Raw genomic sequence first — 18,689 nt, 5'->3', positions numbered from 1 at the left:
GACGCTCCACCACACGCAGAACCGGAGCAGGCGGCAGCATCGATTGATTTATCAGAAGTCACGGAAGGAGCGGTGCAGGCGCTCACGGGGATAAAAGCAGGAGGACTTCAAACGATCGAAAACCCTTCAAGTCAAATCCTGTTCGAATATTTCGGTGAGTATTCCATCAGCAGCAAGGCGTACCGAACACAAGGCGGAGAGAACCTGATGTTCGGAGAAGTGGCCCGTGCCATGATGGAATATGGATTCGTGAATTCTCGTCCCCCGGCCATAGCCAGGTACCGGGCAGCGTTCCTAATTGCAACGTACGAAGGATTACAAGTGGACTAGCTCCATTTCATAACCGAAGGATTGAAGGAGGCCATCAAGAACCTTGTGGAAGGAAAAAAGCCATGGGCCGGGATAGCACAATGGCTAACGGTGTTAGTCCCACCGGTGCTCCCCATCAAACAAAAGAAAAGAGGTCGGCAGGAGACGACGCCGAAAAAGGTCACAAAGCGCCGACAGATCCTGGAGAAACACACCCCCGGATGGACCCAGGAAGAAGCAGAACAGCGGGAGGAAGGACCATCCCGACAGCAACAGGAACCGGCAACAAAGGCATAACCGGCAGGAAAAGGCAAAGGAAAACCGGCCAAGGAAGAACCGGTAGCGCTCAAACCAATCAATATAACGCTGCGACGGCCGGAACCAGAACCAGAGGACTTTATACAAAAGGTCCGTCGGGTAGCCGCACCGGAGGAGGAAGCTGAAGCAGAAGACTCATCCGAACCACTGGTAAGACTCCCAGCAAGACAAGGTCAGGAGAGACGGGCGGGAGGACCGGTTCCACCAGTTGACAGAACTCAGCAGAGAGCGCAAGGACCACCTCCAGTAGCCGGGGCAGAAGCAGTACCAGAACCCGCACCGAGGGAAGCAGTACCGGAACCGGTTTTGCCGGACTTCAGAGAACCGGTCATTCCAGAGAAGAGGAATGAACAAGCGCCGGAGCTAGAGAAAAGGCCGGAAAAACAGCCTGAGTTAAGGAGTAGAAGTGAGCAATGCTACTCCGACACAGGAAGCACAAAGCCACAATGGCTGAGATGGCTTTCGGAGTAGGTATCGGGAGTAGCGGACCAGTTAGAGGAAGAAGAAACGTGTAGGCAACACCTGACGCATACAACAACCCAGGAGTTGATCGCGCTCCGAACACAGATCCAGGAGTTGCAAGGGGAGCTGTTGCAGGCGAGGGGAGGAATTCAACAAGCACAAGTTGTTACCGAGCCGGTCGGGACAACAAGGAAGCAACCACAATCGGAACCGGAACCGGTAGCCTTGCAAACCGGCCCTGAGACCGAAAAAATAATAGAAACCTTGCGAGAGGAGTTAAAAGCTCAGGAGGCATTAAGGGAAAAAGAAAGGGAGCAGCGGAAAGCGGTGGAGGACGACAGACAAAGAATGGAAGAAGGCCTCCGGAAAGGCCGAGCCACTAATGACCGACTGCAAGAAGAAAAAGAAAAGTTGCAAAAGGAGAAGGACCGACTGCGTCGACAGGCCGAGCAGGAGATAGAGCGACTGCAGGAAGAACTCCGACAACAGAAGGACCAGGACGACCGGTTAAGAGCTCAGGTAAGCCGACGCCTGAAGCAGAAGACGGAGGACTTCGACCAACTCTACCAAGATCACAAGCAGGCCGAGTCGGACAACAAGAAACGGGCAACAGACTACGACCGGCAAATAGAGAAGCTGAAAGAACAGCTCAAGGAGACCCGATTAGACCTGGCTAAAACAATGGACGAGGTCAGTGCCAAAAAGGAAGCATTGTCGGCGGAAGTAACAAGCGACGGAGAGAAGGAAGGAATTAGAGGCGCTAAGGCGGGAAAAGCTGGATCTGACCAAGATCAGGAATGAAGAAAAGGAAAGATCGACCTTCACGATCAACAAACTGCAAAGTGCCTATGAAAAGCAGAAAGCGGATTACGAAGCCCAGGCTCAGATAATGGCCGACATTATAAAACGGGCAAGGAAGGAAAAGCAAGAAGCTTATGCGCATGCTAAAGCGGGGGTTGACCGGATCAAGCTCATCATGTCATGTTGGAGTACCCGAGCTCAGGCAAGCATCAACGAAAGTACGGAAAAGCTATGGAAGGAGTGGTCACAACAGGCAGCCGAGCTACAGACACTCCGAGCTGATGCCGAGAATCGGAGGAAGACCGGTGACAAGTTCTACAAGATGGATGAAGAAAGTATTGTCGCCATTCGGGAAGAATTGTCGGAGGATTTCTACGCTTTAGCGGAAGAACATCTCAAAGAAATCCGAGGGTTGGTAGAGAGGTTGGATGACGGGCAGCTCGCAACTCAGTTGGAGTTGAAGAAATACGAGCAGGACCGGTTATGACAGGAAGCCGAGGGAAGAACGATGCCAATCACTATAAGTGAGGAAGAGCGACCGACTGAAGCTGAACCAACCGACACCGAACAACCCCGACAAGGAATACCCGAAGAAGAACTTCCGTTCCAAGAAAATCAAGAAGAGCAGGTGCAGACCGATGCCGGGGAAGAAGAAGAGTTGAGACCAGAAAACACCGGAGCAGAGGAAGAAGGCGCACCGAACCGACCAGTCGAGACCGGAGAAAGCGACACTGGTAACAGAACAGAGCCTGGAACGGAGGAAGAACAGGAAGAACCCGGACGGAGCGGTGAGGAAGCACCGGCACCACAGAATTAAGCAGAGCCGGAGCAGCAAATTTTTACGGAACAGCCAACTCAACCGGAGGTCGGAGACCAGGCAGGCAAGGAACAGGAATTGGAGGAAGAGGCACCACTTGACACCTTCGAGCAGAGTTTGCTCGATATTTTGGAGGAAGAATGAGGCCGGGAGTGGATTCGAAGTGCAAGGCATTTTCCCACGGGCGTGCCATGTGTTGGCCGGTCAGAAGAGCAAGGACAAGTGGGAAGGCGGAGTCAGATCGAATAATAGGAAGTAAATAATAGTATATTTATTATTCGGAGGGACGGATCCAATACAGTTGTACCGATCCGGATCCGGACCGATTCAGATGCTGGTTGCCTAAGCGCACCGATTGTAACCTTGCCGGATGCCTATAAAAGGATCCGATGATTTGTAAATGCTTTACGGAAGTAATACAATTATACTTATTGCGTGTTTATCTTTGTCTTTGTATTGTTTTACCGTCTGTGCTTAGTGTAATCATCTTACGCGTGTAACCTAGCATCCAATCCTTACCACCCCTTTGGAGAAGTGTCGGATAGACACCTGTGTTGTGGCTAGTCCGGCCAGGCAGACAACAAGCCAGAAAAGAAAAGGATCGTCGCTTAGTCAAGGCGTATGAAATGGAGGAAGATGGCTCCTTTAAAAAATTTAGCCACAAAAAAGATATTACGAGAGATCTTTACTACAATGTGGTTTGCGGTGATGTCGTCGACTTGATCCAAAAGGTGCCAAAGAAGGAATATACGCTAATGATTGCGGATATTCCTTACAGATTTCGAATGGCTGGGTCATCATACGACGATGAACTGTTTAGGTTTAAACAATTGGAGAAGATGGTCAAGGATTTCGCTGAGCTAACGACTGCATCCTTGTGGCGAATAGTTGTCTTTCATAGTATGGACCAAGGGTACTCGTTACCTCAAGCTTTGAGATCTCGTTGCCATGGCATCGAGAACCTTGCATGGTAAGGATTATTTATAGGTGTCTTTCACTATATTGCATTTCTTAAGGTTGTTCAATCTATTCTTAACTCGATGTATTATTTTTTATAGGATCAAGACCAATGTAAATAGAGGGCCAACTTTTTGGTTCGTTAATGCCATTGAATACATCACAGTTGGCTACTTCGATGAAATTAAGAAACAGAGAATCAAGGAGCATTCTAATGAAGTGGGAGGTTCAAATCTGTTGGTATATCCAGCAGTGACACGGAAATTGCGACATGTCACCATGACAGAACGGGGACTTGTCAACCCATATCAAAAACCTCAACGACTTATGATGCGCTTGATCGAGATGTTTTCTATCGAAGGAGATTGGATATTAGATCTCTTTTCTGGCATAGGTATTCCTCAAACTAGGGTAACGATCTTGAGATAACCAATCCCTTCTTCTTTTTTTTGACAACTAAATCTTCTTGTTACTTACATCACAGGAATGACGTCTGCATGTGCATAGAAGCTCTTTAGAAATACAGTTGCATTGGAGAAGGACGAGGACCAGGTTATATTTATTAATATGCGGATTAAGGCTTTGTGGGAGTGCCCAGACTAGGATGAGGAGGTCGGTGCAAAGAACCTCGCTAATACAGAAAGGTTTCAACCTGCTTCGCGAGAGCTTATTCCTCCGTTAGCCGGCGAACCGGGGGAGCTAATAGAGCTTGATGATGAGCTTATAGAAGATTTTCGTTGGCTCGGCTAACAGGGGAAGCCAATGCACGTATAGCCGAAGAGAGTTCTACACAAGATGATGAAGAAAATGACGTTGATGAATTGATTGCTATGTAATAGACTCTATGAAGAAAATGACACTGATGATTTGTTAGGATTTCACATTATTAATACAAATTTTGGGTTTTACCTAGTGGATTCTATTCTTTATAATCTTCTATATGTTTCAATTTTATTTTTATATACTTGGTTAGTAGATTTATGACATTGGTTTCACCACGTGCATAGCTGACTACCAAATTTATGGAGAAACATGAATTAGTTTAAATTGAGGCTGATTTTGGTCCAAGCTAACCTTAACGGAACATGGCCCTACAATTGTTTCCATGACTGTCCATGTTGTTATTATGGATCTTTGTCTTCTATTGTTAAAACTATTATGTTTCTATTCCATTGCTAGTTAGATTGTGTAGTGTGTTGATAATGGTTCCAGTTGCGTTATCGTTCGGAGTTTGATCCTGTGTGAATCACCTAAGCAATAGAGTAGATCAATTTTAAATACAGGTATGAAAGCCTAATAGGTTTGTTATTTCCACGACATTATCCTAAAGTTCACTGCCTTACATTGTCCACAATTATATACATATGGTTTGATCCCATATGAACAAACTGAGGAATAGATTAGATCAACTTTAAATACAAGTATTGAATACTTTAATAAGTTAGTTATTCCAATCACTTATCCTAATGTGCACTATCCTACATTTTCCACAATTACATACATGCACATATGGGTCAAAGTATAAATTATAATTCATTTTATTAGTATGGATACAAGTACACCTGATATTTTTGTAAAACTTACCTAATTAATATAAGTCTTTAAGTTAGTGTTTCCCTTGTCGCACAGTAGTGACATATTGAGCCATTGTTGAACTTTATTATGCCTACATTGACTTATCAGCGCGTCTAAACTTGCATGATTTCTAATGATCTCCACTCGTAGACCTATCATGTATTTTTATATTTGCAAATTCTCATCAAGTTGAGGAACATGTGATACTAGTGCATCCAATTTTTGTAGAGAGGGTGTATTTGCTTCGTTTTAAGAAGATTCTACAAGTGGAATGCGCAATCCTTCCACTTGTGAACGCGAACGTGATTACTCTTTTATGGGGATGTCATCAAGGAATGACATGGTGATGTCCGGAATGCAATCTCTCAACACCTTGTTCATTGCATTCACCATGTGGGCTACAGAGTTAGTCCCTCCTTGTGGCAAGGTACACATTCGCACCAGACCGATAGTGGTTCACATCGTCGTGATGTCCCTACCCTCCACGACTACTTAGAATTGATCATACCCCGAGTATAGATCACCGATCGAGTAAATAGACCTTCCAACGAAGGCCTTGGCGAATTCCTCAATGCTCGACCCGACCCCTACATTTCGAATTGTCACTTGATTAACAGGTTGCAGGTCCTAGATGAAGCGCAAGAGGTCGTTCTTCTTCGGCCCAGTGAACCTCCGATTTGAGTACGAGGCGCTTGACGGCTCAAGGATACCCGTCTCGATCTTTTTCTTGAGTAGCTCAATCAACTTCGGGATGTGAGCTCTCGGAAACAGGATTGGTTTGAAGTTCCATGGTATATGCAGTACTGTAAAGATCACCATTGGCTCCACGATTTTAGGGTTTACACACCCTATCTCACCCAGGGAGATGGTGAAAGCCCTTCCGTGGCCTTCGATCATCCTTCTAAATCTCTCTTCCTCCCTAGGCAATAGGAAGCCACCCCCACCGATCCGGAGCTTCTGTCGCGTCTCGTTGGTGAACCGGTGCCCTATGCCTCGTGGATCCTGCAAGTTAGGATCACCGCTACTCCCTTTATTGGATCCCAACTATTGTCAAGCAATGGGGTAGCCACAAGCTTCACCTTCTTGTCCACGATCTTGTCCTTCATTTGCACCTCGACCGTCCTCGCTTTCTCGATCAACAACCCAAGCTCTTTTATGGCAGTATACATGTCAACTGAGTTGATTGGAATTACCTTGTCTTCATTGAGGCCCGAAGCGACTATCCTCTCCATCTCTCCGAGAGTGTCGTCGAACGAGACCGCCTCCATGGCGCCACTTATGGTGTCATTTTCCCTTAATAAATTACATTGTTTGAGCTACCTTTCATATCTCTTGGCCCTAGGCTTATCTTGTTGAGTGGGCAAGCTCAAGTGGATCCATATCGGCTCAATAAGTCAGAGCTGGATCGGTATCCGGAATGGAGAACGGAATAAGTACCCGGATCGGTGTCCGGATATATCAGTATCCGAAACCTAGAGCCGAACCGGAGAATCGGTAGGTCGTTGGAGCCTGCGGTCCCAGCCTAGTACATATGCATATTCCTTGGAGTTAGTGTCAATCGCTCGTATGAGCATTGAAGTACATGTCAGTACTTCTGTCAGTCCTTTTAAGGACTTGTATAAAAAGTGTTATGTAGGACATTTGTATGTATAGAGTATTATCTTTTGAATAGAGTTATTGTTCTGCTCTCTCTATCTCTCCCATGTATTCAAGCTTTCCATTAAACCTTTGTTCTATGTTCTACTATTTTCCAAACTAGCCGTTTTGTTTTAGCTTCCGCACATTATCTTTTACATATCTCTATCACTTAAACTAGTAATTTTACAAGCTCCAGTTTTGGAGAACCAAATTTGTTTCCTATTACTTTTAATAGTTTTACAAAGGTTTAGGGACTTAGTTTGCCTTGGGGTATTGTGGCCCCACTCTTTAATAGCCTATATAAAAAATCCTCCCAACTCTCCCCTTTGAGGGAGGCTCGATTGCGCTCATGGTTGGGAATTGGACCGAATGTTGCCCATCTTGGCTCTTGACCCTTACATATGTCGCCCCGTTGTCTAGCACCTTCGTCTCCATGCGAGCCGTTGTGATGTATGGTTCACCCAAGATGATCGGGTGCGAGGACATCTCTTGAATGAAGAAATGTTGATCTATTTCTACATCTCCCACTTTCACCTATACATTCAGGCAAGCCCCGTATAGCTCCTCGGTTGCTCAAGGCGCCGCTCTAATCTTCCACTCGTGCTTCGTGTTGATCGTCCAGTTTCCCTTTTTATAAAAGTCCATGGACATAAGGTTGATTTTAGAACCATGGGTGATCAATGCTACAACTGGCTCTTTTACATCCCCGACCCGTACCGGTGTCTCCGTTGTCGCTCTCACCAAATGCGGCCTCGTTTAGTGACTGTCCACGTAGTCTTTGTCTTCCTCGGGCACCTCAGTTGACAATGCATTTACAATCGCGGGCTTTGCCACTTCTTGCTCTGTTGAGAGACACTTCCTTTTCATTAGCTTAATGATGACCTCATGAAATTCTTTCTTGGCAATTCTGAGGACCTCTCGTAGTGTAAACTCAACGACACTTAGAGGATCCTTTCCTCCATTACCTTCTTCAAGCCCGTTGCTTGCTCAATCTCTGAGCAAAGCTTGAATTTGGGGAGGTTTCCCTTCTCTTTCCATCTTTCATTGCATGCTTGGGACTGGCTCGGCTCTTCCCTTCCTCATGCACCTGGGGTGTCACCAAGCACGGACTAGAACGGAGAACGGATGATGGGGCTACGAGCAACGGGCGACGAACTTGGAGCTAGAAGTGACGAGGTTAGGAACTCTAGAAGTTATGAGTGATATGAGAACATGAAGACAGAGATGAAGAAGGAGACAAGATGGAATGAAATGAGAATACTAGATTGATGTGTCAATGACTGGTGTTGAATCCCTCGAAAGGGACTAAGGAGGTTACAAGTATTTATACAAGTTCCGAGATTGAATATCTCTAGAATATACTCGAGAAATATCTCTAGAATATACCGTACAATATTTCTAGAATATACTAACAACTACAATATTTTGATTCTGAAATGTACTACCTACTAGACTATAGAATATTGAACCATTATATAAAAATGCATGCTCATATCAAAATAGTTGAGCATGACATTTGTTGATGTGAGGTTGTAGGTTCAATCCTCACCAACTATGTATTTCATGTCACTGTGTCGTGACATTATCCTCTCCTTTACGACCGCCTTTTCGAAAGCGTGGTGGAGGGGTGAGCGGGAAGTGGAGCAATCCTCACCAACTATGTATTTCATGTCACTGTGTCATGACATTATCCTCTCCTTTACGGCCACCTTTTCGAAAGTGTGGTGGAGGGGTGAGCGGGAAGTGGAGCACCGATGGGCGTGAGAAACCATGTGTTGTCCTCACCGGCGACATGAACACCAACGAACGTGAGCGACCATGTATAGTCCTCACCAGAGATTGGAACACCGGCGGGTGTAAGCAACCATGTGCGGTCCTCACCGGAGATTAGAACACCAATGGGTGTGAGCGACCATGTGTGGTTCTCACTGGAGACTGGAACACGGACTTGAGTGACCATGTGCAGTTCTCATCAGCAACACAAATGGGAGTGACCAACCATGCGAGAACTGGAATGTGAGCAACCATGTGCGGACCTCACTAGGAATTGGAACTGGAACACGAATGGGCGTGAGCGACCATGTGTGGTTCTCACCGGAGACTGGAACACCGACGGGTGTGAGCAACCATGTGCAATTCTCACCGGAGACTGGAACACGACCAGGTGTGAGCGACCATGTGTGTTCCTCACTGGGAACTAGAACAACAACGGGCAAAGGAGTGCAAGTGAAGTGCTCGAATCAACTTCTTCTATCATGACAAGGTAAATAGTCGAGATTGACCCAAAACACAGTTGCACACATGGTAGCGTTAGCGAGAAACCGATGCAATCCCCACGAAGAAAGTGAGTGGTTGTGACCCCCATTGGAACTAGAAGGTGAGTGATCGAAATAGATCCTCTTCAAAGGAAATTGGAGCACAAGCGTGCAATGATTCGATCCCCACCAAGAAAGTGAGCGGTTGTAACCCCCACCGGAACTGTGAAGGTGAGTGATCAAAATTAATCCTCACCAAAATCGTGATGCAAAATGATACCTATAGATTATGACAATGACAATGAAGAGGGCGGACCAATGATTATAATGAAAGAACATGCAAAGTAGTGTTGATGCCAATGAAGGTTGGGCGAAGTAGCATTGATGAAGACAACAAGAGGTGCTGAAAATGAGGAGGAAGAAGCATCTCTAAAACCAAGGATGTTGATGACAGTAGCTCTAGAAGCAAGGATTGTGACGATGGTAACTCTACAAACAAGGGCGATGATGAAAACGGGTGATGCTTCCAGTTGGAAGGTATTCAAACTGTCACGGACACACAAACCATGGACTATGACGAAGCATGAATGACGAGGCTACAACCGATAAGTTGAACTTGAAGTGACGAGGCTAGGAACTCTAGAAGTTGTGAATGACAAGACTATGAACATAGGAAGCTAAGGTTAACTGGAGAGCATGAAGAAAAATATGTGCATCAATGAGACAATATGGCATGAAACAAGAATATTAGATTGATGTGTCAATGACTGGTGTTGAATCCCCTGAAAGGGACCAAGGAGGTTACACGTATTTATACAAGTTCTGAGATTGAATATGTCTAAAATATACTCGAGAAATATCTCTAGAACATACCCAACAAATATCTCTAGAATATACCCGTCTAGAATACACCATAGAATATTTCTAGAATATACTAAAGACTAGAATATTCTGGAATGTATTGTATGCTAGAATATATAATACTAAACTATTATTTCCAAATACATGTTCATATCCAAATGGTTGAGCATGATGTCTTGTTGAAGTGAGATTGTGGGTTCAATCCTCACCAACTATATGTTTTATGTCACGATTGTGTCATGACATTATCCTCCCCTGTACAACCGTCTTTTTGAAAGCGTGGTGTAGGGGCAAGCGGGAAGCGGAACACCAGTGGACGTGAGCCACCATGTATGGTCCTCACTGGGAAGTGGAACACCAAACGACGCGAGCAAACATGTGATCCTCATTGGGAACTAGAACACGAAAGGGAGTGAGCGACCATGCAGTCCTCACCGAGAACTGGCACACAAAATGGGGTGAGCGACCATGCGCAGCCCTCACAGGGAACTGGAACACGAACAAGGGTGAGCGAACATGCGTGGCCCTCACCGAGAACTGGAACACAAATGGGGGTGAGCAACCATGCGACACTCATCGGGAACTCAAACACGAACGGGGGTGAGTGACCATGCACGGTCCTCACCAGGAACTGGAACATGAGCGACCATGTGGCCCTCACTAGGAACTGGAACGTGAGTGACCATGTGCAGTCCTCATCGGAAACACGAATGAGCGTGAGCGACCATGTGGTCCTCACCAAGAGCTAGAACACAAACCAAAGTGAGCGACCATGCAGCCCTCACCGAGAACTGGAACACGAACGGGTGAAGGAGTGCAACTGAAGCGGTCGACTCGACTTCTTCTATTATGGGAGGGTAAATAGTCGAGGTTGACCCACCAAGCGTGGATGATGGGGCTACGAACTTGGAGTTAGAAGTGACAAGGTTAGGAATTCTAGAAGTTATGAGTGACATGAGAGCATGAAGACAAAGATGAAGAAGGAGACCAGATGGAATGAAATGAGAATACTAGATGGATGTGTCAATGACTGGTGTTGAATCCCTTGAAAGGGACCAAAGAGGTTACAAGTATTTATACAAGTTTCGAGATTGAATATCTCTAGAATATACTCGAGAAATATCTAAAGTGAGTGATTAACCCATTATATCATTCGAATAGACAGAAAATACCAGAGAGTTCAAATTGACAACCAATAACATTAACTCAATTAGCGTCGGCATACCCGTCTAGAATATGTTAGGATCAAAACCGGTCACAACCGGTTTCTCGTATGTATGTTCGGGTGCAAAGAATCGACAATGAGATAGTGCACACATAGAAAATGAAAAAAAATAAAGACACAAGATATTTTATGTGGAAAAACCCGAAAAGGGAAAAAACTAGTGGAGTTCACAAACTCCAAAATAGATCACTATGGGGAGAGGAGTACAACAAGTTCACAAACTTGAGCTCTTCTTCGTCAAGGGACGACTACAGGGTTACACATTCTTTCTCTCTCACTAGTTACAGAGGCAACTACCTTCACTGTGTAACTATACAACCACTATAATGATTCAACCACTATATTGCATAATGATTTCCCTAGATGTTTATATACTAATACAACATTTAGGGTTGTTTACAAATATGGCCCACCAAGGGCACATTCTGACTATTTACAATTATAGTCCCCGAATCGGCTATTAAATCGATTTTCGATTTCGGCCTCGGCCTCGGCCGAATTTCCCATGTGTCTTTGATTCGGTTCGTTCTCTTCTTCCCATCCGGAGGGACCTATTTTCCCAACATAATATACCGTACAATATTTCTTGAATATACTGACAACTAGAATATTTTGATTCTGAAATGTACTAGCTATTAGACTATAGAATATTGAAATATTATATATAAATGCATGCTCATATCAAAATGGTTGAGCATAACATTTGTTGATGTGAGGTTGTAGGTTCAATACTCACCAACTATGTAATTTATGTCACTATGTCGTGATATCGGCATCGAATTTCCCTGATGGACCACTCCCTCGTCATTACCTACCTTTTTCTCTTCCACCATTACTTCGAAGTTTTGGCAAGCGGTTTCTACTAAGCCCGTCTTTTCTTCTATCGGATCCTTCCACCCGGTTGCCTCTTGGACCCTTCTTTCCACCTCGTCTGCTTCTTCTCTTTTGAGCTTTCCCCTAGAGAGGCTTCCAATGATTGACGACCAAAAGTCAATCTCTTTCTCCTCTTGCCTCCTTGCCTCTTTCCCCACTTAACCTTCTCATGTCGTGCTTCGGTCTCCTCCATTAACCTTCTCATGCCTCCTCGGCCTTGGTTCAATCCCAAGTGGCGCCTCATCTCTGTCGAATAGACCTTGTTGTTCAAAAGGTAGACAATATTCCTTCTTAGGGCCTCTTGGAAGTCTTTGCATTCCCTTCGTGGGTGGTCGGGAGTGTCGCACCACATACATCTTTGCGAGAATGGGGGACGTCGATCTTGAGGAGGGAGCTCACTCTCTCTCCTAGCTTGCGCTATCTGGAGATCCTACATAGACGGTGCTTCAACCACATTTCTCTCAGGGACGAACCTCACATTTTCTTGCCCTCTTTCTTGAGGCGCTCTACCACCCTTGGGTTTGTGTGTCTCACTAATGGTGCTTGTGGATGTTTGCCCGTTCAACGAAGACCCGTCGTGTTGAGAGACAAGCTCAACATGAGCCAGATCAGCTAAAGAAACTGACAACCGAGTCAGTTGAGGAATATCGACTGAAGAAGCCGACAACAAGATTGGCTAGGAGCCGGCAGGTTGATAGAGTTGTTAGGGCCGAACATAGTTATTAGGAATATTATGTTCAGATATTGTCAGACGCTCCTTTATGATGATTGAACTTAGTCCTTGTCAGTACTTGTGTCATCTTGTTGTCAAGGCTTGTATATAAAGTGCTCTGTAAGCACATTTGTATGTACTGAGAACAATTTGAATTGAATTTTTTTCTTGTTGTTTGCTCACTCAGTCTCTCTCTCTCTCCCACTCTATGTATTCCTAATTGTCTTCTGTTGTTCGGTTGAGCCGGTTGTATCTATTGTGCTACAAGCTTCTACATCTAACTCTTTTCATTAAAAAAGGGGGGAAATTATTCTTATGCATTGCAATTGTCCATCACCAAGAAAAAAAAACAATGGAAAGGACACAAGGGTAATCCAGCAATTGAGCCTCTATTAATTGAATTTAATGATGTCTTGGTAGCCAGGTTACCTATTGGTCTACCCCCAAAAGAGCCATTGATCCCAAAATCAATATCTTATTGAGAAGCACTCCACCAACTAAAGCTCCATACAAGTTGACTATCAACTCAATTGTCAAAATTGAAGATGAAATTGATAAAGCTAGAGACATATGGGTTCACCCACATGAGCAATTTCCAATATAAGGGCCTTGTTAGTTTCGCTGCAAAAAAAGGATGGAATCATGCGCATGCGGATGGACTACCAAGCATTCATTAATATAAAGATCAAAGGTAAATACCCTCTACGAGTTAGTGATGACATAATAGATCAATTGACAAGTGCACAAGTTCTTACGCAAATCGACCCCAAGTCGAGATATACCAAATCTAAGTTGTAGAAGAAGACATTGAGAAAACAACTTTTCAGATAAGGTATGGCAACTACGAATGGATGGTTATGAGTTTTGGGCTTACAGGTGAACCAAAAACATTTAGTCGTCTGGGCAATGATCTATGTTGTGAATTTCTTGATGAGTTTGTCATCTTATACATTGACAATTTGCGCATTCATAACAAAACATTGGAAGAATACATTATATATGTTAGGAAGGTGTTGCGAATACTGCAAGAGAATAAATTATATGCTAAACTGGAAAAATGTGAGTTTGCAATGCACGATATTGACTTAGGTTTCTAGGTAGGGAAACGTGGCCTTTGCATGGAATAACCAAAGTGAACGTATTACAAAAATGGCCAATTCCTACAAAAACTATGGAAGTTCAAAAATTTCTAGGCTTCACGTAATATGTGCATAAGTTCACCAAGCATTTTAGTGAAATTATAGCCCCTTAACTAATTTGACAAAAGTTAAAACAAGTTTTAAATGGACAATCGTAGAACAAGATGCTTTCGAGAAACTCAAACAAGCTATTAGTTCGTAACTGGTTCTTAAGCTACCTAATTTTAATAAACTATTTGAAATCCATATGGATGCATATGTTGTGGCTTATGGTGCAATTTTGATATAGGATAGCCACATGGTTGCATATGAATCAAAGAAATTTTTAGAGATTGAAATAAGATGGCCTACTCATGAGAAAGAAATTCTTTCCATCATCTATGCCTTACACAAATGGCATCATTATGTCCAGGATAAATTCCATAAAGTGATTACCAATAATATATCCTTGCAATATTCTTAATCATAGCCGAAATTGTCTTGGAAACAAGCCTGATGCCAAGATTTTCAAGTAGAATTTGATTTCTGCATCATCCATAAAAGTGGAGCTCTTAATACTATGTCGAATGCTTTAAGTTGAATGTTGCATGCTTGTACGCTTTTGATGATTTGTAATAACACTTTGCTATAGGGAATTTAAACAACTCAAGAACAAGAACAACTAATTTTAGATATGGAAATGCAACATGTGGCCCATGGGTTGCTTGGAATGTAGAACTACACATGCTATGACATTTGATTGATTTATTGTTAATCTTAGATGCAATGACCATGTTGCAAGTGTCTAAATTTTTAGGTGTTGACTTATTTGATCAAACATTCATTCACCTTTGTGCTCCTTAATGATCTTTTTCTTTTTTTCCAAAAAGATTTCCTTCATTATTATTAAGAAAAAACACTGTAAGGCTACAAATTGTACAATTAGAGAGTGTTATATACAAAAAGGATAATTAGGGGAAGGGCCAAGGATGATGATATTTCCAGATTGGTCCTTGAGAGGAGACCGTGAATAGAGGCAACTTCCTCCATAACTACAGTAATTTTTTCCTTTTCTTAAGAACAACCTCCGAAGGGCCCGACATATTGTCCTATTGCCCACGCACTACCGCCAATAAGTTCTCGCATAATTCTAGCAATATATCTAAGAGAAGGGGAATTATGGAATCATATCGTCTTTTACACTGATACTTCCATAAGGTCGATAATGTAACCGTGGATATTGTTTTCCATACATGGGTTGCATGCATTTGCTTTCGAGGTTGCTGAAAAGGGGAGACAGATATTAGATGCCCATTGACGACTGTCTTAGCCTCTAGAGCATCATCTGCCTCATACAATAAGAGACTGGAATGGAGAACCCCCCATACCGCTGATCCCTAGGAGAATAGGCAACCTGCATTAATTGTCAGGAATAAAGAAAGAACATTATTCCATACCTGTTGGGCTAGTGAACAGGACCAGAGAGCATGCTTGGTAGTTTCCTGCAAGTCACCACAATAACTACATTGTCTAAAAATGGGTGCCATGTTTCCTTTCAAAGACTGACCTACTGGTAGTGTTGCATGTAGTAAAAGCCATCTGAAGAGAGTATTTTTTTGGTCCCCTAAAAGACCAAATCCATTTCCAATAAGCCTTCAAATGATTACTTGATACACCCCACTTATTCCAATGCTTTTGAGCTGCAGGAGTTGGAATATTCTTAGACATGAGTAAGGTTCTACCAAATTTCATAGTATACTAAAAGAACGGAACTTTTTGCATTGGATCCATCATGGGACTAGTCCAAGACCATCCCCCTGGGTCCCACATTAGCCTATTAATTGGTTGTCGTGCATATAACCAAAGCATATCCGACATATGGGCTATTGATGGTTGTGGATCCAAGAGCCATTTCTTACCAGTTTTGGCAATCACCCTAACTGGAATAGCAAGCAGGTTTTGTAGCAAATTATCAGAGGGTGTATAAGGCCCCAACTTATTATCCTGTTGAATATGGAAATAAAAAATACACCCATCTGTAGAAATTCCTTTAACGAAAAGCATCATGCCATTCTTAAGGCAACCAAACCACATATGCTCCTACATTGGCTGAAGTCGCGATGAGGCATGAGAGAAGGCTGCTGAAATATCCATTGTCATTGTCTTCGCCCCATATATCGAGTGTAACTACTTAAGGCGATCCATTTCTGGCATCTGTTGAAAATGAATCTAGGATCCTACTAATGTTGTTGGCCCATTGTCAAGTTTTCCCCATGCAAGATGAGGTCTAAGGCCCAATACATTTCCAATAGAATCCCGAACGAGAGAATTAGCCAAAAGCGGTTGATTCATCCAACCATCCCATGTGTTAGGCATCTCCTTGCGTAAAAAAATCTTGATTGCATCCCATGCTTTGACGATCCCCAATAGAAATCTATTGGATGTTAGATTCCATCTCAGTATCTGAATATCTGTCAAGAACATACATTTCAAAGACGGCAACCACTTTCCTCTCGTCTTGGGAGATAATTGCATTAGCTAATTAAGCAGCATACCCTTCCATGCCTCTGTCCCTTGCAACAGTCCTCTGACTACAAACTTTTTCAAGAGAGCTCGAGATTGTATCAAGGGATTTATTAGGGCCAACCCTCCCTAACTTTTTGGCGTAATCAAAACATCTCATGCCACCTTGGCCATTACACGAGATCCATTTTTTCCACCCCAAAGGAAGTTACGTATGAGGCTTTAAACTTTCATGATTTCCGACCTAGAGAACAACCAAGCAGATGCGATAAACCACATTGAGGCCAACAACACTGAATTTGCAATGACAACCCGACCTGCAAGGGATAACTGTTGCGAGGCCCAATATACCAACTTACACTTAATTGATAATAGCAATGGTGATAGCATCACTTCAGATGGTAAATCTATACCAACAAGACAGCCTAAGTAACGAATCGGCTCCCCATGATTTAGCCAACAGAATGCAGGGCCTGGATACCATTCTGGACATAGTTCATCACTAGCCCAAAGGCCTATAGATTTATTCCAATTGAGAGAGGCTCCAGTAGCATCCGAAAATATCTATAAAGCATTTTGTACCCGATCAAGATTAACAACATCTCCGCGAATATAAAGAGCAGTGTCATCCACAAACTCAGCATCAAGAACTGTCGAGTTTGCAATAGGTAAGGCCATTGCTTGGATGGCCGTCATTGAGGATCTAAGAAAAGATGATAAAGATTCCCCAAATAAAATAAAAAGAAATGGTGCTAACGGACAACCTTGTTGAACTGATCTGGAAATTGGAAATAATGTACCATTGCCTCCAGAAAATAGAACTGAGCTAGACGCATGTCTATATATATATAATGCAGACACACCTTTTATCCATGCACTTGGAAACCCTAATCTTAATAGAATTGCCTCTAGAAAGTCCCAATCTACTTTATCATATGCTTTCTCAAAGTCTAATAATAGTATAGCAAGGGATTGTTTGTGATGTTGAGCCAATGCAATCATCTCCCAAAAAAGGAAGATATTGTCAAAGATGCTTCTATCTTGAAGGAATCTTGATTGTGTATCATGTATAATCGAGGGAAGCAACGGTCACATTCTATGAGCTATAGTTTTTGCTACTATTTTATAGATGTCATTAAGCAAAGTTATTGGACTCCATTTTGATATTTCATTACATTGAGCATCGGATTTCGGAATCATGTATATGATTCCTTCCATCCATTCATCAAGCATATTCCCTATTGAGAAAATTAAATTAACTGCTCTAGTAAGAATAGGCCCCAACAAGTCCCAGTAGTGCAAATAGAATACCACTCCTATGGCATCCTTTCCAGGACACACATATTTACCCAGGGATTTAGCCGTTGTCCAAACTTCAATTTCTGTAAATGGTTGAAGCAACTGGGAAGCCATTACATGAGTGACCTTCTGTTGTACTGTTTCTAGTACAAGTTGTCTCTTATTAAGATCTTCCTCTAAGAAGGATTTAGCTGATAACAATTGATGATAATATGTCGTAGCTATGTCTCACATTTCCGAATCATCCGTTGTCTAAGAGCCATCAAGTCGTTTTAGGGTTTTGATAGATTGTATTTTATACTTCTGTTTAAATTGACTGAAGAACTCTCTGTTAACCCTATCCTGCTTCTGTGACCAAGAAGTTGTATTACGTTGGTAGAAATACGAGCCTCTTGCATGTTGCTTTTCTTTTAAATTGCTTTTTACTTGTAAATCCAAGAGCAACATCGGTGAGGTTGGGTATTTTTCCAATAACTTTTGTGTTGCAACCAATGCTCGATGCAAATTAGCAATTTGTGCACTACATCGATCAACTGAAGAGGCAACTATGTTTATGAAGAAGCTCTTGACATCAAGAATGGCATAAGTGATATCTTTGAGTAGAAAGGCATCAAAGAAGCTATACTTAGACTAGATTTGAGCTATAGAAACTCTATGAGTTTCATCAGCAAGCAATGAGTTTGAGATATAGAATTGCTTAAGATAGGATCTTTTGGTGAATACAATGTTTAACTTCAATGGATAATGATCAGAAGTTACCGTCCCAAGAATAATCCCCATAGATCCATAAGCTTCCCAAAAAAAGCTACTAGCATAGAACCTATCCAATCATGACAAATTAGCTGCAACCATACTACCATTTGACCAGGAGAACTAAAGGGTGCCTTGCATTCGAGAAAGGGAGTGAATATTCCATAGATCCAATAAACCAAAAGAGAAGCAGAAG

The sequence above is a fragment of the Azolla caroliniana genome, unplaced genomic scaffold, assembly GCF_043228905.1.
Source record: "Azolla caroliniana isolate FFs.n. ecotype wild unplaced genomic scaffold, voAzoCaro1.0.p SCAF_9, whole genome shotgun sequence".
NCBI lineage: Eukaryota > Viridiplantae > Streptophyta > Polypodiopsida > Salviniales > Salviniaceae > Azolla > Azolla caroliniana.
The sequence above is the reverse complement of the archived record's forward strand: the minus strand, read 5'-3'. Positions refer to the sequence as shown.